This window comes from Coturnix japonica, chromosome 1, assembly GCF_054131305.1.
Source record: "Coturnix japonica strain WE chromosome 1, WE-NBRP24, whole genome shotgun sequence".
Taxonomy (NCBI): Eukaryota; Metazoa; Chordata; class Aves; order Galliformes; family Phasianidae; genus Coturnix; species Coturnix japonica.
Window position 1 is genome coordinate 114,879,453 of NC_140663.1, and position 27,261 is coordinate 114,906,713.

General features: G+C 38.9%; 1 long non-coding RNA gene across 2 annotated transcripts; it reads left to right on the forward strand.

Moving 5' to 3' along the window:
* The first annotated feature begins 657 nt into the window (after positions 1–657).
* Positions 658–27,023, forward strand: LOC107325694 (uncharacterized). Of its 2 annotated transcripts, XR_014940725.1 has the most exons (4): positions 688–818; positions 2,829–2,917; positions 4,631–4,751; positions 26,361–26,985. It is a non-coding gene; the product is annotated as an uncharacterized LOC107325694 (long non-coding RNA). The 2 variants fall into 2 exon arrangements; XR_001559745.3 differs by lacking the exon at positions 4,631–4,751 and having other exon boundaries at positions 658–818; positions 26,361–27,023.
* The last annotated feature ends 238 nt before the right edge of the window (positions 27,024–27,261 follow it).

Genomic DNA, 27,261 nt, shown 5'->3' on the forward strand with positions numbered 1-27,261 from the left:
TGCAAGGAGGTGACTTTCTATGAAGGTGATAACAGCTCGGCACGGTGTCCATAGTGGACAGGGCCCTGCTTCTTTGCAGGTGCACAGCTGAGCCACCCACTTTCACTCAGCACTGGGCCCTGTTTTGGGCAGGGGATGGGACACGTGGCCCCTTTCAACCTGACTTTGTGTGAATCTGTTACTCTAAAGTCACAAAAAAACTCCACCAGAGCAACTCAGGTAGGGTGAGAACAGTACCTCTGCCTAAACCAGGATATCCTTGGGGGCCACATTTCTGACATTCTTATGTGATGGCAAAGTATTTGTTTTACCTCGCCCTAAGAGTCTGCTAAAAGGCAAAACCATCCTACATGTGTGGAGGGGAAAGGCAAGAGTTCAGCACTTCCAACAACAATAAAAAAGGAGAATGTTTGTTTAGAAATGTGAGTCTGAATTTAGTGGCCTATTATTAATCAGGCAGGTCTGAAAACGATGGTCAAATTATAAATAGCGCTGCGAGGTACCATGTGCAAAAATATGCTGGTATTTGTAGTATAAATGTTACATATTAACAAAAAACCCAAAAACCTAAAAAATAAAAATCCAGCTCTGAAATGTTTCAGGCTTGGATTCCATCTGCTGTATTAACATGAAACCTTCTCTCTCTTGGTTGTTATTTTTCATTCCTACGTCTGTGACTGTTGGGCTGCGAATGGCCACCTCTCACAGCGCTGACTCCTCGCTGCCTGCCTCACAACTCTTCATCTGCTCTGTGCGGGAGAGACCAGGACCAAGTCCAGCCCTTTCCCTGCTGAAACCCTGTTTGGGATCATTAACAGGTGGGTTCCTGCTGAGATATTTGGGTGTAGCATGGCTGCAGCCACCTGTCACCATCTATCATTTGGGCAACATGTTGTGGGTCTCTAGCCTATGCTTGTGGGTGTGCGAACTGCTACAGCTCAGAGCCGCCACTGGTTTAGAGACAGACGCAATGGCTGTCAGACCCTAATTTGCTCTGCAGTTACTGCTTTGTGGAGCCCTTTAAGTCCTTACCTTTTCATGTTAAGTTCTGTGGGCTTTTTAAAGAGCTGATTTACAATTAAACAAAATGAAACAAACAAAAAAATATCTCAAAATGCAGCCAGGAACATATGGAGATTTTTATACACCTTTTGAACTAAATAAGGATGTATGATCCCTCAACCTCCAGGAAGGAAGGAAAGAAGGGAAGGGAAGGAAGGGAAGGAAGGGAAGGGAAGGAAGGGAGGAAGGGAAGGAAGGGAAAGAAAGGTGAATTCATAGCCGTCATTATTTAAACTTATTCATCCTCTGAAGGAAAAACTATGGAAAAAAAAAAAATTCTTCCAGGAATTTTTTCTGTTTTTTTATATAAGGCTCATTCAAGGAAATGCATCAGGCATGGTGAGAGCTCTGTTGTCTCCTTATCACTTTCTAGCCATTTTCCAGTTCATCTTGTCTCTCTTTGCTACTGCTAATATAGTATTTTCTGCTCCTGTGCTCTTCCTAAGGCTCCTTGACATTTGCACATTTATTCCCTAAACTGTAGCAGCATGTCCCCATTAAAAATAAAGTGCCTTATCATATTGTTCCCGATGCTGAAATCACCTATGGTTTGCTTGGGTTACTCTGTAGCTGTTAAAGTCAATAGGGATGCCTACAGCCTGCCTGGTGCTCCATGCATCAATACTGGGCTGGTGGGGCTGTGCAGAGGGGCTGCTGCTGCTCTCACTTCTGGACAAGATGGCTGGCTGCTGGCTTCTTTTCTCTGTCTTGCATCCTTTCATCCATTTCAAAGAATAACATTACATATTCAATCGCTCCTTTCCCTTCCCTATCACTATTGTAACCCTTTCATGCTGTAATTTGCTCACTTATGGGGGCATCAGCTCCAGTTTTCCTACACGCACAAGCATATGGGCTCAATATGTGAGCTGGCCTTGCAGAAAGAGATCACATTTTATTCTGTCCCTGAACCTGAATAAGCAATTGTCACAATCCAAGCTATTGTGCTAAATTTAAATAAAAAAGGTTATAAAGTGGGGGACTGCATACGGGTGGCAAAACTGGGTGCTACATAAACATTGTGCAGAGCAAGAATATGCTTATTAAATAGGCAGTGGAGAATTAGAGGAAACTATTTCAGTTTACATTCAAGTACATTATGGGACTGTTTATAGGGCCCAAAAGAACTTCCCGAGCATTAACACACGTGGTATGAGACGCAGAGGTGGTAGAATTTATATAAAGGTGAATAGACATGTAAAACCAGAATAACTTGTTAGCATTTATATCGTTGCTGCCTGGAGGGTATGGCAACTATTTCAGCCACCTTTAGAAACTCATTCAGCAATACTGGATTAAAAGAAAGCATTTTTTTGAGAGGTCGGGGAACAACGTCAGTGATAAATCAAGATAAACTTACCCTGTTCTTTTAGAATATCGAAGGACATGTGAGAACCATGTAGAAAAAGGAATTGTTATTAATAATGGATTATGCAAGAAAGAGAGGAAGGTCAGGTTCATGCTCTTTTTCCTTCTCTTTAATTATAAAGATCAAATCATGCATATATCTCTGGAAAGTAAGAGAAGGAAGTTTCCCATTTGCGTCATGATAGAAATTCGTCTTGTATCACCCTTTTCTGGGTGATTCCTCTGAGTCTCCGGCTTCTAAACAAAGGAGATCAGGCAAGGATAATTGCATCAGAAAAACCTATGCAAATAAATGCCAAGTAATGAGAGGAAGGTGAGTTTCATTCACACTGTTTGGTTTTGATTTTAACTCAAGTACTGAAAAACACTCAGGAGAAAATTTATCTCTCTTTCTTCAGGGCAGAAAAAGTTCAAAGTGAACACATGAGGTCTCCAATGACTCTTCAAGCAAGGTTACGAGAGCATTAGCTTTCCCGGTAGCTTAAAGGTAAGAAAACAAGAAGAAAATCCTTTCCTCTGACACATTTTATCACACGTTTTATCATCATTATAAATTATTGAGAAGAGCACCAATTAATAGTTTATCTTTTAAAGCATTCTTATCTAGACTTCTGAACAAATAGAGAAATGGATGGGCATTCATCCATTTTTATTACTTTTTTTTTCTCCACGTTAGGGAGTGCTATACATTTCCACGAGCTGTAACAAATGGTCCCATTTGCCATGGGATTTGCTTTCAGCTGGGACAGAGACTGTGCTATGTCTTTGGTATCAGAAAGATGTCTGTTTTAAAGCAGGGGAATCAATATGCATTGTTATTCTGCTCTAAATTCCCCATAGTATCAAATATAGTTTTAAAGTACACTCAGTGAGGCCAGCACTAAACTTGACTATGAGACATAGCTTTGCTCATGCATTTTAGGATAAAGACAAGAGAGATTTGTTTCCTGGAGGATTTTAATGGAAAAACCAACCAACCAAAAAAAACAAAACAAAACAAAACCTGCAAGCAAAACACAGAATGTCTCTCAATTGTCTTACAAAGCAATAGTGAAATTAAAGGTTGATCAGAAAAAGAAGAAAACGAGATCTCTCTGTTGTCTCATGTTGTGCACCACGACATCTTGACTTTCACTCTGCATCCACTGAATGGAGTCTGTCATTTTAGAATACAGCCAGCATTTCAACAAATGTACATCGCCATGAATCTCCTGCAGTCAGTGGTGTTATGGAACTTACAGTAGATGAAAGCTTGACCTTTTATTCTTCTGCACTTGTCCATCAATATCATTGCTTTTCCCTTTTTAACTGTCCATAAAATTATGATTTTTCTAAGGGGATTAAATAATTATTGCTTTCATTGATGTCTCCCAACAAAACCCAAACACTCAAGATTAATTCCCTCACATACAGGATTTATGCACCACCTAGCATTTCTTTATTTTACCACTAGGCCTTGATGGTAACTGGAACTTAGCCTAGGGGCCACCTGAAGCGATGCCTGTAAAATTAAGATGACAAACCCTGCAGATGGAGGAGTTCCTTGTGCCACAGAAAAAGTTCTGTTTCAATATATTTAGATCAGCTTTCCAAACCAAGTTGTATTGATTAAAGAGATGAATTTTGCTAAAATGGCTGCGTCTATATTTGGGTTTTGTTAGCTGTATCAGTTGAAGGTAAACTAGCATGATATTTTAACAGAGATCAGACTTTTTCTTCCATTGTAAGACAAAACCTACGTGCAATTTTAAACCTGAATAAAAAGAGAGGATACTGTAGTGATATTTGAATTTGGTTGTCCTTATGTAAGGCAAGCAAAAATAAATTGTGTCCACTCTGGGTAAACTGTGATTCAGATTGCTCACCTTTAAGTTGAAGAGCCTCTACCAGGAAATACGGTTCTGTTTTTAAGTAGACGTGTGTGGGAGAATGACATTAACACCTTGTACTGAAGGAACTATTCTTTCAGTCCCGTTTCACGGCTGACTACACATAAACGACACCGGTTTAACAAAGAGACACAGATGGCAGAACTGATTATAGTCCACACCGAATAAGGAGATTGATTCAACAAGGTAAATGAAGGTCAGATTAATCATGGATCACATTTTCCTTACCAACCAAATCCTTTACACTACATTATATGCTTGACTGTATTATATTTCTAACATTTTGATCCAAACCATGGGTTCTCCACCAGCCTCATTAGCCCTTGGAACAGACTCTACTGTCTTTGAGGTTTCTACCAGTGTCACCTCTACTGTATGAGCGGTCAGCACAAAAATACATTAAAAGAACAAGAGGAAAGCACAATTCTAAAGGTATCAGTATCTTTATCCAAGCTACACTGAAGAGTTATATTATCCACAGCATGAAAGATTCCCATATTTAACTGGGCAGGCATGTACTTTAAATGATCATTTATGAGTTACTTTTGCTAGATGTTCTAGCAGCTTAGATCACCTAAGTTTGGCTCCAAGTTAGAGGTAAAGGACAGCATAAATTTGAAAGATCTCTTTTTTGGCATTGCTTCAAGATAACCCTTTCTGTTCTACTAAATCGTTTCCCAATTACTCTACAACATTAGACCACATTTCAGAAGACGGGGACCTAATGGCAGTTAAAGAAAAATATTTTTAATTAAGATTTTTTCTCACCTTGTTAATATTAAGCATTACAACCATTTACAACATGGCCAAGAAGATAGAGCTCAGTTACTCTTTCTATAAGGTTGACAGGACTTCTGACTATTGTAATGATAGCTTAACGCTCTTCACCTAATTTTACGTGGAAAAAAATATGATGAGTAGCCACTCTGAACTCTAGTTTGGGCCACTGTTTCCCAAGTTCAACTGAAAATTCTTGGAAATCACAGAAATAGACTTAATAGCAAGATGAACAGTATGTGTACATTGCACAGTGCAGCACGCTGTGGGGTGTCTCACAGGGCTAAAACGAATGACTGCTTCACAGCTATTCCTTCTGCTTCCAGAAGCCAACATGAATTTGCATATCTTTTTATGACTCTACAGTGTTCAGAGTTGATACATCTGTAGGTTTTTGGAACGTACTTTGTGTACATTGTCCATTTAAATCAGAATAGGAATTTAACTGCAGGGAAACTAATGCAAAGACAGTATGAAGAAAAGTAGGTTAGAAGCCTCTAAGAGGACCATAGGAAATGCCTTAAAAATATTTACTGAAGTTCCTTTGGTTTGGCCTGAAACCATCCTAATTAAGTGTATGAAAAATAATCCAAGGATAATCACAATAAAGATGTATTTATTTAGAGGGTGGGGAGAGGAAGAAAGAGAGAAAATATATAAAACTCAGTGATTCCAGTGTGCATTTTGGATCTGGTCTTTTGGAAGCATTTGCCTAGAAACAGGGCAAGGCAAGAGATAGAAGCCAGAGAAAATGAAATGTAAAGAGAAGGGTAAACATGGCTAGCTTGCAAATCAGGGTGGTTTGAGATGCATGAAGAAACAGGAGCCAGGTTTGTAGACAGAATGTGAATGACTTAAATAATAAACTGCAGAACTTTATAGCTCTCTCCAAAAGTGAATAGACAAAAAACACGAGGAAGATGAGTAAGATGTGTCATAGGTAAAAGCAGTAGTTACAAGAAGGCTGCAAGGCTGTTGTCTGGCAGAATATGCTTGGAAAGTTTTGATTTTCACACATACATCCATTAGTGGATGGATGCATTTTCTGCTTTGGCCGTAGTTTACTCAGATGTGTAATGGAAAGAGGAAAAGGTACTCTTAGGATGTTAAATACAGTCTTTTGAGAAGTGTGAATAGAAGGATGCCTAAACCATGGGCTGCTATTAAGGTCCGATGGAAAACATACATTCAGGAAATATTATAAATTGGCTTAACTATATTTGATGGGAATATAGACATTTACCTTTGGTAACATTTGGCTCTTTTTCTGCTCATGCTGTGCTAAGACTTTTCACGCTGTCATGGTGATCTTATTAACATAGTGTTAGCGATTTATTGAAACCCACCTGTCCGGATTCAAATACTCATTCAGAGACTCTGAAAGTCCTGAGTTGATCCTGGAAATGCTGTACCATGAAAGCTTTCAGAACTGGCTGTAGCATGTTTGGTATCATGGAAGACCAGACCCTTTGTGTTCATCTTAAATAGCGTTGATGTCTTGCATTTTGTTTGTTAGTTTCACATGCAATGGCACTGAAGAAGCAGAGTGCAAGATTACTGATGAGAAATTTCACAAAGAGCTGACAGTCCTAGAAGGCATTTTTGTAACAAGAGGACAGACACCTGGACTTCAGGGCAATGTGAATCTCCTTGGACAAGTACTACATTTTTCATTTCTGTTTGATTAACACATGGCATATTTAGGCCTGGCTCTATGGCAAGAACACTTACCCATTTTCACCATCTAAATAATGTAATGCAATGTGTATGCGTATATGAAAATTCTAGCCACATTTTAAAGCAGTATCTATCTTATAGCACAAGAGTATTTTCTAGTAAATGAACAGAAGACATCACTTGCTTTTGAACACTGCCAAAGTAAACCCACTGAGGAAAGAGGTATTGCAAACCCTCTGAGCTCTTTATTCTCAGGTTGTTCCTGCAGACAGGGCACATACTGTGGCAGGGATAAACATGGGAAAACCTCTATCTATCTGTTATTGAGACAGAACAGTTCTCCTGGGCTTCTCAAGCACTGAGTGAGAGAGGAAGCTGCAATGAGGAGGCCTCTGTCACCATAAGTCCCCGACTACACAGAGTCTATAAGAAAGTGAATTTCCCAGAGAACAAGGTTTTACCTGAGATTGCAGTGTCAACTTAAAACCATACGATGATTTAAATAAAAAGCTTGTATGACATGGAATTAATAGGGAAAAGATTGAAACCTAGGTCACTTACAGATACAAAATGGATTTATTATTGGGAATGCATAAAAGTGTCCAGGTTTTTCAGTGGGTTTCCTAGAGAGCAGTTCCACCTGATGGATGATCATTCCAGACACTGACAAAGCATCTGTGCTAATAATGTGTGCAGATGACAGAGAAATTGGCAGGGTAGTAAACAAGGAAAAAAATTAGCTGTGCTGTGCAAGCTGAATGACTTAATTAGCCTGTCACAATGGGCATGGTTCATTTTAATAGAACTAAATAGAAAAAAATAAAAAATAAAACAAAACATACAGAGCAATATTACAAGCTCTGGTTTGAGAATAGTAAACTGTCATGGCAAGCAGTTGCTTGGGAGTCATTTAGCAATCTGTGGTAAACACTTCAAGGGGAGGAGGAACTCCACTGAAAAGAAAGCAGATGTACCAGATGCATCTGTGAATGTCTTGGATCTTGGAGGTACAAGATAGGGTTCCAAGCAGAACAGTGGTTGTGCCTATACAGGTAATGCCTCATGTACAATGTTCTGTCCAAGGGGGAGAGCTGCATTTCTGGATGAATTCAGAAATAGGAGAAAAAGATAAAAATGCATAAAATAATGTAAAAACTGCAAGGAATTGCATTACATGCAAGAAATTAAGTTTAGAAGAGGACAATTGATAGCCTTTTACACACTGAACAGCTGTTTGATGGCTGAACCTTCTGATCTTTCCACGAAGGCATAATAAAATCCAATCACTGTGAAGTGGAGTTTGAGAAATTGAGCTTCTGAGTAAGGTGTAATTAAAATGATTAACACCTAGTATGATCTTTGCACTGGATGTTTTTCCATTCTGCCATCATGGTTTAGCATCTGAAGAAAATATGAGATGTGGATGTCCAGCTGCAATTTCAAATTTGACTTCACTTTATGGGAGAAAACCTATATGTTCTTATTATACAACCCTGCCCCCCCCCCCCCCCCCCCTTCCCTCCCCACAAACCCTCTCCTCCCCCCAGAAAAAAACAACAACAAACCAACAGAAGTAGCTAAGGAAAATCTCTGTATGAAGTTAATAGTTTTGGTCCTTATCTATTTGTTGATAATGATCATACCAAACAGTGAATGTAAGAAGTCATACGGTGGCAAGAATCAAAGCATTAATCTGCACATCTTTTTTTTCTTTAAAACTGAACATAAGTGAGGCCTATGATAATATTCTACTACAAATCCATTACTGGTCCATAGTAAAATATTCATTTAATCTTAATTTAAATAATCAATTTAATTTTAACTTGGGTATGGTGAGGATGACAGAGCACTGAACAGGTTGCTTAGAGGGGTTGTGGAGTCTCCTTCTGTGGAGATATTCAAGACCTATCTGGATGCCTACCTGTGTGACCTGTTGTAGAAAACCTACTTTAGCAGGGGGTTGGACTTGATCTGTTGAGGTCCTTTCTAAGCTGTATGATTCTGTGGTTCTGCGTAATCTAATCACATTATCTGTTTATTTTGGCTTTGTGTGTGTGTGTGTTAGAGCACATCTCAAAGCACCGATGGATCCATCAGTGGTTTGTCTCAGACTGCCAAGTTTATCCTGTCCTCTGGTTCTTTACTCATCTATAAAATCTGTTAATCTATTATAATTTGAGGAAAAATAGATTATGATAAATACCACATGTAGTAGTGCAGACAAAACTTTTCTCATTGCTGCATGTCTTTGTTCCTTGTTGTTGAAGAGACCATGGTTTTAGATGTATTGAAATTCCTAGAAAACCTTCAGGATATTGTCATGTTGTATAAAGCACTGAAAGCACACCAGATAATCTTCTTTGCTGTTTTAAGGATTGATGCTCAGTAATGTTCGGGGTCACTCATATTTCACAGCTGTATCATTTCATATGAGTGTCACCATTTTGGAAGCTGTAGATTTTAAATTTAATAAACTGTCTGTAAAGAACTGCAGTTAACTCTGTCAAACACATAAAGGACAAGTTCATGTAATTCTATTTGCAATGTCAGGTTTTATGCCTTCCTCCTTGAGCAGGTGTTCCCAAAAAGAGCAGAGTCCCCCACTTCGCACAGCATAGGGTGAAGGGTGTGACAAATGCCTGTTCTAAAAACCTCCCTAGAAATATAGACTAACCTTTGTAATATAACTTTTGCAGATGTATATGAGGTCGTCTTTATAAGGTATGACCCAGCTTGTAGGCTATTTACCCATTTAGAAGACCAATCTTTGCAAAAAGAAGCGTTGAGCTGATACGGTAGATTCTAGTTTATGTGCCGTTAATCCATATGGTACAGAATTCAAGTTATTTTTTAGCATTCACATAGATACAAGCCAATGTGAAACTTCACTCACTGCTGGTAATTGTGCTTTACTGACAGCAATTTATCATATAAGCTGTACTGATGAAAACAGCGGCTTGCTTACTTCCCCATTTGTCACCCAGCTCCCCTGATAGGTTTTCTCTTGATGGGAGAAATAAGATCCGCTGGGACCTAAAATCCTGCTTGTGAAATGAACACTTCCATAGTTCCATAGTTCCTTCAGTGAGACCTGAATAAATTGGTTAACTCTTCCTCTAGCAAAATATTCCTTTAAAGTATTTGGACATTAACCTGACAGCTAAGATGAAAATGACTTGAGTCAGCACCATGACATCGGCTCTACAGTTGAGTAAGGCAACAAAAAAACAGAAGATAATTTTTCAAAGACAAATACTCCTATGTGATTGCTGTGCATGGCATTATTATTATGGTTTAGTAGTTATTTTCTCTGTGTGAATGATAAAATCCGTGGAATCTGACAGAATAAAATACCTTACAATCTGTCCCAGAAATTTATGAATCATTAGACAAATTCAGCTTGGCAAAGAGAGTTAAAAAGAAACTTCTGCATGTCTATCTGTGTGTCTGAGCATGTCTGTCTGTGACGTGTGAGCTAGCTTTTCTGGTGGAGGAGTATTTACTAAATCATAATCAGGCAAATCTGGGATTTAAATGGGGCTGTGGCCAGAAAATGAGACATCTTGTTATGGTCAGTACAGAAGCATCAAATCTTTTTGGTAAATTGCTCCAGCAAACAAATTCGAGAAGAATTTAGACTAAAAATAGGCACGATTTGTGTAGTGAGATTAATTAACCACTGAACCTTCTTACAAACGTGTAATCGAGTTTTCAAAACTGTGCGTCATGATCAGAATGCACTGTGTTCCGTATGATATATCGCAGTTTAGATAAGGATTATGAGCTTACAGTAAGAATGTATGGGGAGAGTCTGCTCTGTCTATGGGATGATCTTTTGGCTTTAAAAATGTCCAAAATAATTAAGAATGCTTTGAAGCAATACTGGGCTTACTGATATGTGGACCACGGCCAGTACCTTTGCTGGGAAATGAGCACCGCAATCTGTGTATTCCCTTGACCAAACTCCATGGACCCTCATCTCGTTTCCTGCACTCCGCGATGCCCCGCTGAACTCACACAAAGGCACTGATCTCATCCTGTGATGTGCAGTAGCAACACAAGCAAAGCTCCAGATGTTCCATCTTAGGTCTTTTTGGAGAGGAAATTCTGCATTAGCTTCATCAAACACACGCGTTGAGAAGGAAGAGGCTTGCTGGCGGTACTTGCGTGAGTAGGAGGCAGGATCAGATGACCTCCAGAGGTCCTTTCTAACTAACACATTTATGATCCTCCAAGTTTCCTTGCTCAGCATCATTCAATACATATGTGCTGCCAGGCCAGCCACTAAATCTGGGTTCAGACACTGAGGTGTGTTTTTGTTCCTTACAAGCTCCACAAGTGTTGGTCCTACGTATTTAGTGCTTTGCACTATAGTCACAAGTATGATAATTCAGTGTCTGCTTCTGCAGTGCTGTGCTCTGTATGCTCCTGGCACAGGACAACAATGCCATGCAGTCCTTCTTTGATGGGTGCAAACAAATGTAGGGTTTTTTTCTTTAAATCACTATTGTTTAAGAAACCACTTATTGTAGAATGGATTAAATAACAAATCAAAGGAAAAGCAGAATCTGTGGAAACACACAGAGCGTGAAGTTAACTCTGCACAAAATAAAGGCAGCGAGTGACACTTAAGAAAGAAATACAAACAGCAAGACTTTCCTGTAATTGTCAAAATACATACATATATATATATTTAACATGTATGTGTATATTTAAAACTCTTGCTCTTTTAATATCCACGAGAGAACTAAAGGTGCTCAGGAAAAGAAATCATGTGAGAATTTGAGTACTGGCTGCAGCGAAGCCCAGAGAAGGTTTGGACAATGCTTTGGAAAAGTGAAGTGTTGTGGAAAATATTACAGTGTTGTGGAAGAAGTAATAGTTTATTAAACATAAGGGCTGCAAAAATGAAATGATGTGAGGTCTGGCAAATGTTTTCTTTTTAAAGCTATGCGTCCCACTCATCCAAAAATATGCTAGAAGAACCCAGAGCTGGTTGAGGACCAGCAGCTGTGCATGCCTGCTGAGCACAACAGTCAGAGGGAATTAGTGCAGAGCTGCCCTCAGCGCTTCCCTGTTGCCTATTACAGCCGTTTTTTATCTACATCGGCAGTGATAAGGAAAACGTTTTTAGAGAGTTACTGTATATCCTTCAGGATTTCTTTTAGAAGCAGTTACCAGTGTTTTCTTCTCTGCAAAAAGAAATTGAAACAATGTTCTTAAATGACACCAGACACCATGCTAGTGCTTTGTTTTATTACTTTGTTGCACGGTAACAGGCTGTGCCCAAACCTAGGTATGTAAGTGTTCTATCCATTGACCTTTCCTGCCTACCACAGGGGCTGGAGCTCAAGATCCAAGGTAAAACCAGGAGCTGATGATACTGTGAGCACTGGTGCTCTATATGGCAGGCCTGGAGTACAAGCCTGCAGGAGCAGTATGTAAAGCATACCTATATCTGTGGTACAACAGAGCTAGCATGCAGCTAATTTGGGAGCTAATAGATTACAGCAGAAAAAGCAGGAAACATTTCCTATTCCTGTCATTCTTAATGAATCTGTATGTCACTGGATTGCTTCGCAAGAGCTATTCTCATTTAAATGCTAGTTGCTATGAATTAGCATTGTTAAATTGAAACATTTTGTGTAATTCTCAGTTTACAGTTGCATGAATTTTACCCTAAAATCCCATAAGGAAGATAGAATATGACTTTTTGTTTTGTTTTTTTTTAGATCTTGCAACAAGTCAGACATTGCTTCACATGGTGTGGTAAGCCCAGGCAGTGGGCTGGGGCAACTGAATTTTGAACACATCATTAAGCAAACAGGAATGTGTGATGAAATGAAAGGAAAAACACATTTCCAGAGTCTAAATTTCAGAGCTAGAGCTCTTTAGGGCACCTCACCCCATAGAAAGCTGGCTGTTTCTTACAGCTTGTCCTCTCAAACATTGATGGCTGTGGTAATAGCTTGAGATGAGAATCTTATAAAAACAAGCGAGGGCAGGAGAGGACTCTTCAGTGGAAAAGCTGTTCTGCAGAATGTAGAGGAGAACCTTAAATAATTGACATAAATGGTCCATGTGTCTGAAGACAGCAGGTGTTGAGTGGGCTAGATATATATCATTCCCTAAAGAAAATGCATGTCAAGAAACAAAATTAGACCCTCATCCTGGAGGTATATTCTACCTCTGGTACTAAAAAGCCAGCTATATCTTTTCTGTTATCCAGAGTTAATAAAAAATAGTTACATTCACGAGAAAAGTGATGAAAAAATACCCTAAACTTGCAGACAAGCATCAACTTTATTTCTGCCTGGCAAATGCGAGTTGCTTCAAAGCTGCAGCTGTAAATGTCACGCCTGTGACTGCAGCTATGTCACTTAGATTAAGAAACATGGTAGCTGAACTGCAAATGTTAGATGTTTCTCCAGAAAGTGGAAACTTTGTAAAGGAAGTGCTTATTTTTGGCATGGCTGCTGCCATTTGCTGCTGACACCAGCTTAGGCCTGGCATTGCGAAACACCCTGAAAGAGCACAGCATTCCTTTACGGATTGCTTTGGAAAAGGGGCTGCCTCTGTAGGAAGACAAAGAGAGGATTCAGCAGTTTCCTTCTGGGCTTATTTCCCTCTATATCACAGTAACTAATGAAGAGACTTGAACAAAATCATCTCCAGCTGAAATTTTGAGAGCGAAGAAAGAGTGGCAAATGCTTCACTAAACAATTGAATAGCTTCATTTTGATTGAGTGATGCTTGAAGAGCATCCACGGAACTCCAGAGGGTGGATATGCTCTCACTATTAGCCATGGTGCTTGGTGGTCCCTGCAGGCAGCTCTGGCTGCATGCTGGCTGCTCCACATGCTCACACAGGTACATGCAGCCAGCACTGTGGTGTTGCTCCCTCCCCTGTGGTGCATAGGGCTACCCCTTTGTGCAATATTATCAACACCACCTGAACCTGATACCACCATAGAATTCTGCACAGCAGTGACAACACCCAAAAAATCTCTTTGTGGCCCCTCACAGAGACCCCATGCTCCTGAGGCCCATCCAGGCCTCTCAGGCCTGTTCCATGGTCCCCTGTGAGGGTGGCCCCACACAGGCCTCGGGGCTGAGTGTAAATGACAGAAAACTTTCTTTTGCCCTTGAGTTCAGAGACATTTAGAAACTAAACATAAGACATTCAAGTGTTGCAACAAGCAATTTTGCAATCATCAATCATTTCAGGAATGGCCTTCAAAACACAGCAAGAGGCATGTTTCAACACCAAATTATCACAATTGAGGCAAGGAAAAAGAGGGAATATGCCATGTTTCCATAAATTCCCAGTCACAGTGGTTTGGGTTATGGCCAGTTAATTCATTCAAGTATACTGTTAGAATCTAAAAGAGTGGCAGGCCTATCTTTAAGAAGGATTTTGGCAGTGTCCTTCATCTGTCTGCTCTTCAGAGAGTTATAATTCAGTGTATTATATCCAGCTATCCTATGCCTTTATGATTTGCTAATTCCTGCATTACTTTTTTTTGTGCCCCAAACCTACATGATTTGCAGTTAGTAATTAGCTGGATTTCATGTCATTTCTCTGCATTTGTACAGAGTCTTCCTTTCCATTTGCTCTACAGTGAAACTGTAAACATTTGTCATTTTACACCAGTTTCAGATCTAATAAAAACAGGGAGCAACAGGGCTATTGTTATAAAATTAATGAAAAGAGATCTCCCTGCAGATAGCAATGAAGTGGAAGAAATTAACATAAAACTGTTATGAAAAGAAGTACTTTATTGTATAAAACATCTATTTTACAACACCTACAATTGTAATAGCTCTTCAGAGTACAAGCCCAAAGAGTTTACTGTTCTATTTCAAATGCTGTGCAATTCCAAGCTTTCTTCCAAGTGGAAAAGTGCTTTGAAGGATGCAGTAGGAGGATGCACTACTCATCGATGTTCACCGGTCACCTCTGCAGTCAGGTTTTGCTGGAATAATTGAATTTTAGGTTGCCAATCTTTGCATTGCTCTAGCACAGCAGCAGTAAAGTAGAGCACCTTGGTAACATTACGAGAGGTGAACCAAGAGGCAGAGTAATGAGGAAGCAGAAATAAAAGGTAAATTTTTCAGAGGTTGAGGAGATGTTGGATATCAAATAGAAAATGTTGCAGTCCTCCAGGAGAGGAGTGGAATGGTGACATAGCAAGAATTCTCCTACCAAGAACCTCTGTTCTTTTGGAAGAAATACAGCTTGAAAATAACTTTGTTAACCTCTGGACTCCATGTTCTCAAACCTACTCACAGTCATTAAAAAGAGTGGGGAGATCATGGAGGGAGCTGTTCGGAGTGCATGACTAAGCTACAAAAATAAGGAGAGATCAGAGGGCAAACAGGACTGTTGGCTCAGTCAGAATTTCTGCTGATAACAAACCAGGGCTTTGCCTATGTGAAACTATCAGGCTTTGGCCTAGTAATTTAGAGAAAAAGCCATGTAGAAGAGCTCAGAATCCATTTGCAGTTACACAGCAGTAAATTCAGACTGACTTCATTCACTGAGTTCATTGGAGTTGCTCTAGATTTATATCAATTTCAATGAGAGCTTATAATAATCTACTGAGAATTTAAACTTTGTGCTTGGATGTGCAAGAGTGAGAATTGGCTGAGCTATACAGGCTCAGCACAGACCATGGTATCCAAAGAGGAACTTTTTGCTGCCACCCTTATTGTGCTTCTTGCGCTATTAAATTCTTCTTCTGCTCCAAATGAGACTGTAAGAATTAAAAACTTGAAACTACAAATGGGCTACCAATTATTTATTGTTCCTGAGCTCATTCTTAGGATAATCATATCATCATAGTGTCATAGTCTTGTGCAGGTTGGAAGGGACCTTAGAGATCATCGAGTCCAACCCCTGGGATTCGAGCCTCCTGTGTAGCAGAGCGGCACTTCTACCACTTGCGCCACAAGAGGGGATTTGAACCCAGGGCCTCCGGTGTTGCAACGTGGCATTCCTACCACTGCGCCACCGGGGCACACAAATATAATATCCAATAACATCCAAGGACCCATTGTTATTAATTCTGCATATTGCATGAGAATGGGTTAGGTCACTCATTAGGCTCTTCAGTTGTCACTTTGCTCAGTCCTCGAATCTATTATAGCAGAGATGTACAACATATTCCTTAACTTATTATCACAAGAGATTGTATTGGTGCATTAAGTACTTCTTTAATAATGAGTGGGCACACCATCTCTGCTTCCCATGCTTGAAGATAAACCCTCCGTTAGTAAGTTTCTGAAAATGAGGCTCCCTGAAGAAGAGAAGAAATGTGAGCAACCTATTTGGAATCACCTGTGTTCTTCAGCCAAATGCCAGCTGAGGATGCCAGGAATTAAAAATCAAGCCTATTATTTCTGGATGTTCACATGCATGCCTGCCACATGAGTTTTGAGCCAAGAATGGATCATCTCGTGAGGTAGCCTTGTGAAATAAGATAGCTCCTATCTCTATAGCATGTGTTTGACTTCCATACGCCTATTTTTTTCTCATTATCTCTGATATGTAGAGGCAGCTGTAAACTGTCAAACCAGGCATCTAAGCAGAAAAGATTTTTGTTACAGGCACTCTTATTTGTGCCCTAGAAAAGGTTATCCTGTGATGAAACCCCCACGGACACGAGCATTTGCTAGCTGATGACCCTCGGAATATTACTCTTACATCATATGCCAAATTTACATCTACACTTACATATTTATTTTTGATAAGCAAGACACCTAACAAAATAATCCAGTCAAAAGAAGTTAGGCATGGCGCCGACTGAGGCTTCCTTCTGAACTTCACTAAGCACATGTGTACCTTAAGCAACACTGCAAATCCTTTCCCTAAACTGCTCTTAGCCATTAAGGGAAAGTATGTTTACCCTAAGGAACTTCAAGGCTGTATTAATGTTCATTCCTGAAAAGGGAGAAAACAGTTGAGATTCCTTTCTATGAAGTCACCAAAATTAAGTGTGGGGCAGGGAGGAAATTCAAAGAAGTATCTTCTTATTTGATCTCTTTTTTTTCCACTGTGGCTGAGCATTTGACTTGGTTTCCCCAGTCAGCTCTGCTACAATTACCAGCTTGCATGATATGGTAAAGGCTGGCTTTAATTTTTAATAAATATTGTCCTTGAGAAAAAGAACTCTTGGCTAAAGTTCTAGTCCTTTGCATTTTGAAGCAGCAATTAAGCAATTAAATTAAAGCCTGTAAAATAGCAACAGTTTCCATTATAAAACCACCAGCATCTCCACCTCTTTGAAAAGCACTGATAAAAATGCCTAAGAAATTCTTTGAAATCAGATATCTTGCAAGTATCTGATCTTCATCTTTAAGATAGTAGAAAGAACAGAGGTTATGCAAAATCCATGTATTCCTTCCAAACCAGAAGTGTTCCAGTTTCCCAGCTTCCTAATTACCTTTGCAAAAACCTATTTAGCCTTACTGTACTTAAAGCATTGCTGATACTCTGATGCTTCAGTGCTATAGACTTGGGGTTTGATCAGTCAGAGAAGATAAATGTTAATTTTTCTTGTTTCATCCCATCTACTTTGTGGTCTTTGCTATCTCTTTCATTATATTCCAGATATAAGCAGATTCTAGCTACACAGTTTCTCTTCTTTCAGTTTGACTTTTTTCAAAACAGCAGTGTTTTTGGCTTTGGCACCAAGATGAGGATAATTACCATGTGGTCTCCATTTGCTTGTAGGTTGAAGACCCCCACCCTAGATCAAAAACAATTTCAGTTGACTGAAACAGCATTTCCCAGCAAATGGAAATGATGCATTTCTGGCAACTTTTCAGTGTAAAATGAGTCATCAAATCATACTGAGTTAAGTGTCTTCACCCTTCCTTCCCCCAGCTCTTAATTCAATAACGGGTAGGCACAGAATAAAGCTTCATCTTCAGAATGTGTTCAGAATACACAGGGTCACAAAGATAAACACTTGATTGCTAGGCATCTAGATCATGAAAAAGCATATAATTTGAGTCAGATTGGGTTGAAACTAAAATTGCAGCAAACTATTTACCACAGATTCAAACTGTGGAGAGAAAACTTAATCTTTTCCTAGTTTTTCATATTCTCTCTCCCCCTCCCTTCACTTACTGTAGGAGTTTAGCATTGCAATTTTTTAAAAATTATTATTATTTGGTATCTAATAAGAAACAAAGTATTGAAAAAATCCATTACCAGTCATACTTCAAATTAAATGTGAAGCTTAGAAAAGAAAATGTTGTCAGTGTTACTCTAAAAATCTCAGTGGTGAAATAGAATCTGCTCTAAGCACAGAAATCAGAGGTAGCTCTGTAACTGTGAAGCAATATTTGTGGTAATATGTGGAATTATATGAAGGGAAGGGAAGGGAAGGGAAGGGAAGGGAAGGGAAGGGAAGGGAAGGGAAGGGAAGGGAAGGGAAGGGAAGGGAAGGGAAGGGAAGGGAAGGGAAGGGAAGGGAAGGGAAGGGAAGGGAAGGGAAGGGAAGGGAAGGGAAGGGAAGGGAAGGGAAGGGAAGGGAAGGGAAGGGAAAGGCTGCAATGAATGTAGTAAGGGAGGAGATCTTATGTCCTAGCTGATCCTTAGATCTACTAACCACAGTTACACCTACGCTCTGTTTGACATGCTGGTGAACTTCAGCCTTTAAAAAAAATAGTTTGCGATGTATACATCCACTTTGCATCAGAAGATTTGTGCACTGCCTTATTTCATGATTATATGATTTGTGTGCCTCCGGTGGCGCAGTGGTTAAGGACACCGCTTTGCAACACTGGAGGCCCTGGGTTCGAATCCCCCCTGTGGAGCAAGTGGTAGAAGTGCCGCTCTGCTACACAGAGGCTCGAATCCTGGGGGGGTTGGACTCGATGATCTCTAAGGTCCCTTCCAACCCGCACAAGACTGTGATACTGTGATATGATCCCATACCACTGCCTGAAAGGAAGGCTCAGCTGTGGAGTTTTGAGCATGTGGTGTTTTATATATTTTTAAATTTGACTTTTAGTATTTGATCAACACAGTAGTACAACTTACTACAATTTTGTGATAACTGTGGAAAGCAGTATAATTTGGTCTCTGCCTTACAGTACATTGGCAAGTGTGGGTAAACTACTCATTAACAAATAGACCTTGGTATACCACACATGTGTACGTACTTTAGTACTGAACAGCATCCACAACAGAATGTGCCCAGATACCTGTGTTCAAGGACAATGGTGACCAAGCAGGCTCCAGCCACTGCTATCCCATCCCCAGTGCCTCCATTGGCTTCAGATCAAGGGATGCTTGATGTGCAGGATCAGCAGCAGCATGGTGCCAGCCTCAGGCTAATGCACTTGCACAGAGCCTCTTGGTGAGATCTTCAGATGGTGCTGTTGGATTGATGCCACCTGAGGCAACAGAGCAATGCCAGCCTGAAGAGCTGGGGCCATGCCTTGAATTTTTAATATGGTAGTTTGTTTAGACCATGAGATAGGAGCTGATGATCAGCTAAATTGAGAAGCTCAGAGTTATAAAAGATGCAAGAGTGCAGAATGGGTTTCTCTATGATTTTAAAAAACATAGGAATGCTTTATTTCTTCACCCCTTCTTATCATTCTTCTTTCCCAATCTGTAAACTTCTTTCCCTTTAGCAGGAAAAACTGAGTTCACAGGCAATGTGACTCTGTATTTAAATGCCCCTGCTTTCTTTTTAAATTACGTATATATATTTAAAATTTTTATCTTTTTTGGAAAGTGTAATTTTGCCTCAGAGTACACCAGCATTTCACGTTCTCCCTTGTCACGGCTCACACTCAACGTCGGAGTCATAAAAGCTGCTACTGTTCATTCACATTTGAGGCATGAACAAAGGGAGCTTTCTGTAGCCCGTGCACCTGGAATGTGAAGTGAGAATGGCAACTTCTGCAGCCTGCTTCTACCAGGTGGTGGGCCCTTGCTAAACCAGGAAACTAGGCAAAAAAAAAAAAAGAAAAAAAAAGAAAAAAAAAAAAGGTGAAAATGTTAAGTGGTGTGCTATGTTATATTTTAAGGCACTAACATTGTTTTATGTTGATTGCACGTTTCATTTTTAGATTTAAAACCCCTCACTGTTTTGAATTGCTCAGCCATCCATCAACACAAAGCAACAGGATTGTCAGCTCCTGGAGGATTTCGCAGCAATGCTGAGCTACGCGGATTGTAAAGTTTCTGTAGAATTTTTGTCAGTGTAGTGCAAAACGTAGATTGTACTTCTAACAGAAAGAAAAGAAATGGGAAAACTCCCTTAATGGTTTCAGATGAAACAAATGGCTATTAAAAATGCATTTGTGTCTCTGCCAAAGCAAAACACAACAGTTACTTGTTTCCTCTAACAATAGCTTAACATTCATCTTCTCAGGAGGATATCACGCTATTACGTAGCTATCTTTCAGGCAGCACTCAGAGCAGATTATGTAAAATTGAGATGCAGAGGTGAGTTGCCATGTTTACCCCACCCCCAAAGTAGCTCAAGAGTAAAATATGAGGCTACGGTATTTTCAAATATGTTTAAATTTGCATGGTTTATATTCTCTTACAGAAGCATTGTACATTTGAGCTGGTGGTTTTGTACTACAATACTGGAAATAGCGTTTAGTTCACATTTCTGTTGAATTAGTTCTGAAAAGAGCTTGCATGCCAAAAGAGGCCAGAAAAACCTGCTGTGTGGTTTTAGAAAGCATGGTTGAGATCTGGCAGATACAAAGAACTAACAACAGCTCTAGCAAAAATAATTTTACCTTTGTTCAGAGCAGATTGTTGACTACTGAAAAATTTGAAAATAAAGTGTTTGGAGAAATACAACTTTAGCATTGGTTCCCCAGCAGTTTTTGTGGAACTGAAGTCAGAAAAACCTTTCCAGAATCCCCGGGATTAACATTTCACATTATGTTTATAAAGTTGTGCCACTGACGTTTCTGCCTTCACTATCTAACTGATGTTTTTAATATTCTAAATCCTCTCTGAGGCAATAAGACTCTCCCACTGATTCAAGTGGAACTAAGATTTGCCCAAAACTGAATACATCTCATCAGTACATTGAGCTTTTATTTCCTTCAAACCATCAATAAATATCACCTTTCTGTGTTTACTTACTGTACTTGAATACCTGGAGTTGCTTAGATGTTCCATTGAGGCTGAATTACAGTTGCCTTGTAAAAGGAATTAGGGTTTTCCTCATCATCTATCTGACAGAGAACTGGATGCACTATTCTGGCAGCTTCTTACCCTTCTGGATGTGTAAAGCCCACCTGCTTTCCTTTTTTTCAGAGGCTCTAATTTGCACCTGGGCTGAAATCATCCCTTGGGGACAATCAGGTGTGTCAGAGCAGGCGAGGTGCCTTGTGCTTCAGCTGCACCTATTCATGAACACCTTTGTCTCCAGCAAGGTCGCAAAGGTGGTGTAACTTCTATGTATAAACATAGTGCCTTCATTAGGATGGGAAACATTCTATTAAGAAGATCTGTTTGTCTTCTTACCCTTTTATATATCAGGAACAATGCAAGGGGTGTGAGGTCCTGCATGTAACCAGTTTATACATTCTAAAACAAGTCTGAGCAAGTTGCAGTTCCTGCCACGGTGGTTTACATAATTCCCGTCACAGGTAAGCTTATTTCTACCTCCCCCTTTCCGCCCACTTCCACCTCTTTGAAAATGCCAGTCTTAGTGCTTAGTAAGATTTGTATCTTCAGTATGGTTTGGTCAAGTTTGATCAGATGTGCTGTGATGTTCAGATCTCTGTATTCACACACTTTTTTTATATTTCCTATCCTCTTGTTCCCTGTGTGCACTTATAGTATCTATAAAATTATCTCCTGTGAAATAACTACTTCAGTTTCTTTTAAACACTCTCCCGTATACTTTCTTTTTGACCACAAACTGCCCATTTCTCCATTAAAATTGCTTCCTGTTTATCTCCTAATTTCAGCAACTTTTTTCCTGCCTTTTATTCATTTTCCTGTGACATAATCCATACTCCGTAGTCACCAAGTTCTCCTTTGTCTTAAAAACAAGTAAAGCTCCATGAATTGGCTTAGACAGTCTACAGTCAGGTATCCTTTAAATCAATGTAGTCTAATTTCTCTGCATAGCAAAAAGATGTGGGAAAAGACAGCTTCACCATAGAAAAGATCTTCTGCCACGTGGCCCATTTTGGCAGCATTCTCTGTTTGGTTATAATTTCTTCATTTTGTCATTCTGGATTTTACCACAACTGGTTGAATATGTTTTTGTGTAAGCCCAGTTGCCAGGCTTCTTATTAGTCCTATTTTGATTTCACATGCCTGAGATACTTTTGGTTGCCCTTCCATCTACTCTGCTTTCTCTTTTGCATTCTTCTTTTTAGCAACATCCATATTTCATGATTGTCCCTGAAAGGATTTTGCCACAAGTAAAAACCTCTACCTTAAGATCACAAGAAATGTGAATACGTTCATGCTCTTGCTGTTAATTTTTACTTCACTATAACTCTAGTGTAAATCTTACAGGTTATGCAATATCTATAAATACTTTGTATAGTCTTTCTACAAAGTACTCAGCATACTTTCAGGCGCCACATAAATTACAAATCAGAGTAAACGAGAACAAGTTAAAAAGCAATACCAAGTTGTCTTCCATTCCTCTTTGGTGATTACATCATCTTACTTTTCTTATCAACAGCTGCCCATTTATTTTTGCTGATCTTTTTCTCTACTATGCATAGCAAAGTCTCTCCCACTGGAAAGTGACCCTTCTAACTAATACTGATCACAAAACATCTTAGGGATGAATATTTCATCCTCTATGTTCTGCTTTCACAGTTTATGATATTGCTTTTCAAGCTCTACACAAATCCATTGTACATGCATGTGTGCATACATTAAATGTATACGTATAGATAGATGTATGTATATGAGAGATGTATGCATGCACATACAGAGAACAGATGAATAAACAGAGTAAATTAGAATCGCTGGAGGGAAGACCTGCCAGGCACCTGGCACTGAGAGACCTGGACATCTATGCTGTTTCAGTCCATGGGAGGTGGACCAGTACGACTTATGGGTAAAAGCAATGGGAAAGTAACACAAAAATTTACCTGACACATAACACCAATTTTTAAGCTAGCTGTTATCCAAAGAGTCAAGCAACAAAGGAAGATTACAAAACAAAATAAACACCACCTAGTTCTGCTAATGCCGTCCTTCCCCCACCTAAAAAGACTGTATAACTTTAGCAGAGAGACATATTTCTTCCATGGCAAGATACACTAAATCACATGCTATCGGGCAAGTGACCGCATTTACAAGCATTGCATACTTGGATCATTAAAAACTTATGACTTATATTGACCTTGAAAAAAATCTCCAAACCAGATTAGAGAACAAATGGATTTAATTTTTTGGTCTTTGTTTTAAAGCCAACAGAAATCAAGCTCTTTAATTTCAGGCCTACTCAGGGTCTCATGAGCTAAAACAGTGGAAACCAGCATCAGATTGGACATAAACTTCAGAAAATGTGTGTGATATCTTTCTTAGAAAATTATGTATTTTAACTGAGAAATGTTTTACTTTGTGGACTAGAATTATGTGATATAGAACCGCTGAAAGCCTCAGTCCACCAACTTGACTTTTGGCAGGCTAAGGAAGAACCACACAAAATTAGAGTGAGAGACAGAAAGTAATGATTATTTGAGCTGTAGGCTAAAGAAGCAAGAATAATAAATCAGGTATATACACTATAAAGCTTCAAAAGTTTCCAACTGAATCTTAAGACTTGTGGCTTATTTAAGATAATAATTATCAAATCTATTTGATAAGATTTAGTGGTTTTGAAATGGAGTGTTAATAAATAAAGACTTGCAGTAGACCAGAGGTAAACTGGGAATGAATATATTTCTCTCAGTATACATTGGTCAAAGATATTATTTAGCAGAGCTTTTGTCACCTCCATGATTATTAAGAAACAGGGAAAACTTTCAAGGGAAGAAGAGAAAGCTGTATGCTTTAAGAGCTTAAAGATGAAGTACAGCACACCTGGCTATATGTTGGTTTTCTTGTCTTATCTGCTGAAAGAAAGGTCAGCTCTAAGTCCTGCTCAAAGACAGAGGATAATTTAATCATCTAAAGGCTTTCTGTATCCACCGCTCACTTAATCTTTGCCCCAAAATTCAGTTGAATTGCCTACCACACAATTGTTTTTACATGAAGGAGATTTTAATTCCAAAGTCAGACACATTCAAAAAGAAGAAGACGTGCCCTCACGTTAACTACTGAAAATAAATTTATCTCATTTGCAAATAATTAGATGTGAAATTTTAAGCTAGGATTTATCCAATTAATAACATGGACATTTGGGAGGATTTATCCCATGAGCAACATGGGCATCTTTTGGTGTTTAACTATACTGTTGTCGCAACCCAAGTAGAATCCTGACTAAACTGCACATTTATGCAATAAGTGCATATCACCTGGAATCATGCAATAAATTATTAATAGTTTGGCTCTGTTGATAATGTAGACTTAGGATGGAAAGACTGAGAGAGTTTTTGAAGATAACATAGCCTGGTGAAGTAAAGCTGAATTGGCTTTAACTCAAACATTTCATTTAAATCAGACTTGTGAAGGGCTGCACTGTAGCTTCACAAAAACAAAGAAGGCAAAAATAATATATCTTCCTTTATTTGTTCTCAATATATAAGATAATCAAGAGGTTTGCATGTTTTAGTATAGCTTTTGGTTTTGTTTTTTTTTTTTAACATGCTTCTACAACTCCTTTCTATCCAAAGTATGGGAATTTGTCTAATGGCTACATTTTTATATGTTCAGATAAAAACACTTGCACTAGCTCTGTGCGCTGACAGGGGTTTTGCTTGCTAACTTCTACTGTATCAAATGACACACCATGAAAAGGAAGTCTGAGGGATTAGTTATATTTGCAAAAATAAAATATTTGCAAAATGCATATTCAGAAATAACTTGAGATTGAAAAGTTACCGATAGCCACGTTTAAATCAAGAATATTTATATATTTATATTTATATATGTGATATTTATTATATATAATATATAATAAATATATAAATATATAAATATATATATATATATTTATATATATTATATATATATATATATATATATATATATATATATATATATATATATATATATAAAAATATATAAACATATATAATATTTATATATGTGATCGTATTGCAGACTTGAATCATACCTTAGAAAAATGTCAGAGTCGCGAGTTAAGGAACACAAGGACTAAGCCTGCCTATGCTTGGTGAGCAGAGATGTGGCCAGATTCTGTGGCTCTGGTGATATTAGATACTTCTGTCCCTCCTTCCTAGATCCTCATGCTTTCTTTTTGGACTCCTGCCCCAGCCTACTACATACACATGCCCAGCATTTCTTCTCTTTCCTGACTTTTTTTAACCTGCTTTGTGCATCCAGCTACCTATCCTGTTAAATCACTACTGGTTACCTGCCTATTTCTTTTCCTGTTACCTCATCAGAGTTAGCTTTACTTCTGGCCCCACACATTTCTTTCTCTTTGCTCTTAACTCTGCAGTTAATTAAGCAACTACTTTCCCCTTCAATTAGTTGAAAAAAGTACAGAGGTATGATAAGCTCATGAGACATCCCTTACTCTTAGCTTCAGCATTAAGCATCACAGTAATGGTAGTAGCTGTTGACAGATAAAAAGAAAAAAACAGTTGCTTGGAAGTTAGTTAAGCTACACTCTTCCATTACAGCCATATTCTACAGTGAATATCTATGAGTTTTCACTTAACCATGCTGAATCAACGTTTTTAATGGAATAATCAGGGGTACCACAGGCCCACCTTCATGGAATGTTTTTAAGGCATATTTCCAGAATGTGGAGAAGTTCCCAACCAGGTTAACAATGGAATACATGTAAGAATTTATCTAATTTGAAAAAGAAATATGATGAGATGATTGTTTTGTACTTTGTTCTTGGGAAAGAAGAATTTATGTTAGGTGAACCTTACTGAAAAATTCAACTATAATTCAAATCAAAATTTGTGGCAAAAATTAAGAATAAAGTCTTAACATGTGAAATGATGGATAGCATTATGTGTGCTCTATAATAAAAGACAATGCGGGTGCTGTACTGTGCAGCACTACACAGGTAGTTGAGTTAGCACCCACTAGGCTTGGGCGGCAGAAGCAGAACAGCCACATAAATATGTCTCTCTCCTGCAATTGCACTCATTGCTTCCTGATGTCATGACTCTTGAAGAACAAAAATATTTTACTCAACAAACAATTATTTCAGTGTGAATGTTATGCAGTAGGGAACTGGACACGGTGGGTGAGATTCATTTGGTTGAAAATATGACAGGGCCACTGTACGATTTCCATTATGGTTAGAATGATTATTATTTCTGGAGTGTGAATCACCTCATCCTTGTGTAGACATTATATCACAGTCTAGAACTGCCCCTACCTGTTCACTGATGTTAAAGAAAGTGCATAGCTCAGGAGTGGACATTTAGAGTTAAATGTGATAAACCTCACCTACTCTGTCCTTCCTTCTACAGCACATCACTTCAAAGTGAAAGATGACTTTTACTCTCTGTAAATGCACAGGAAACATGAAGCCACGCTGAGGTACCACGGTATAACAGAAGTCAACTACAATATTCAAGCACTCAAATATCATGGACATACTTTTAAAAGAGTCCAAAATGTGGAAGACTGGAGAGAATCACACCCTGAAATCAAGGAGAACATCAGTAAAGCAAGTGTCCCCTTGTCTTTATGCGAACTGAGCAGCGCTTCTTAACAGAGAGAAAAAAACAAAACTATACTTTACATCATTGTCTTAGATGGCCCAACTTCAGAGGGAAGCATTTTAGCATTTAGATTGTGCATAACTTTGAATTCTGAGCTGTGACCTTTGGGGAAGCACAGTGGGAGGAGCTTGCAGTAATAACTCCTGGTATATATAATGCTTTGGTTTGCTGCATTTTGTATATGAAAAAGCTACATAAAAGAACAGATAACATTCTTATTCTGCTTCCCCTCGCTCTCCCTCCTTAATGCAGCAGTGTTCTTACTGGCTCTAGTAAAAAGGTTCTCAAGTGCATTTTAGGCAGAAGCAGGAAATTTGCTTTCCTAGTGGATCAAACAGAGCTGGCACTAATGATACATACAGGGAGAGGGAAAAAAAGAAAAAAAGAAAAGGAAAAAGAAAAAAGAAATGTTCAACACTCAGCACTAGAGGAGAGCAAAAACAGAGCACACTTTGAAGAGTTTCCTTACTGCAGCATAGCCCTGCGTAGGAGAGTCATTTTGAAGTTTCTGTTTGTTTAATTTTCAGGTCAGGTTTTGGCACTGTGCTATGATTGACACAATATAAAAGAATAAAGGCCCAAACAAGGCAAAGGGGGAAAAAGCCCACATATCTTAGGGAAGTGTGAGACTCAGTAAATCAAGCAG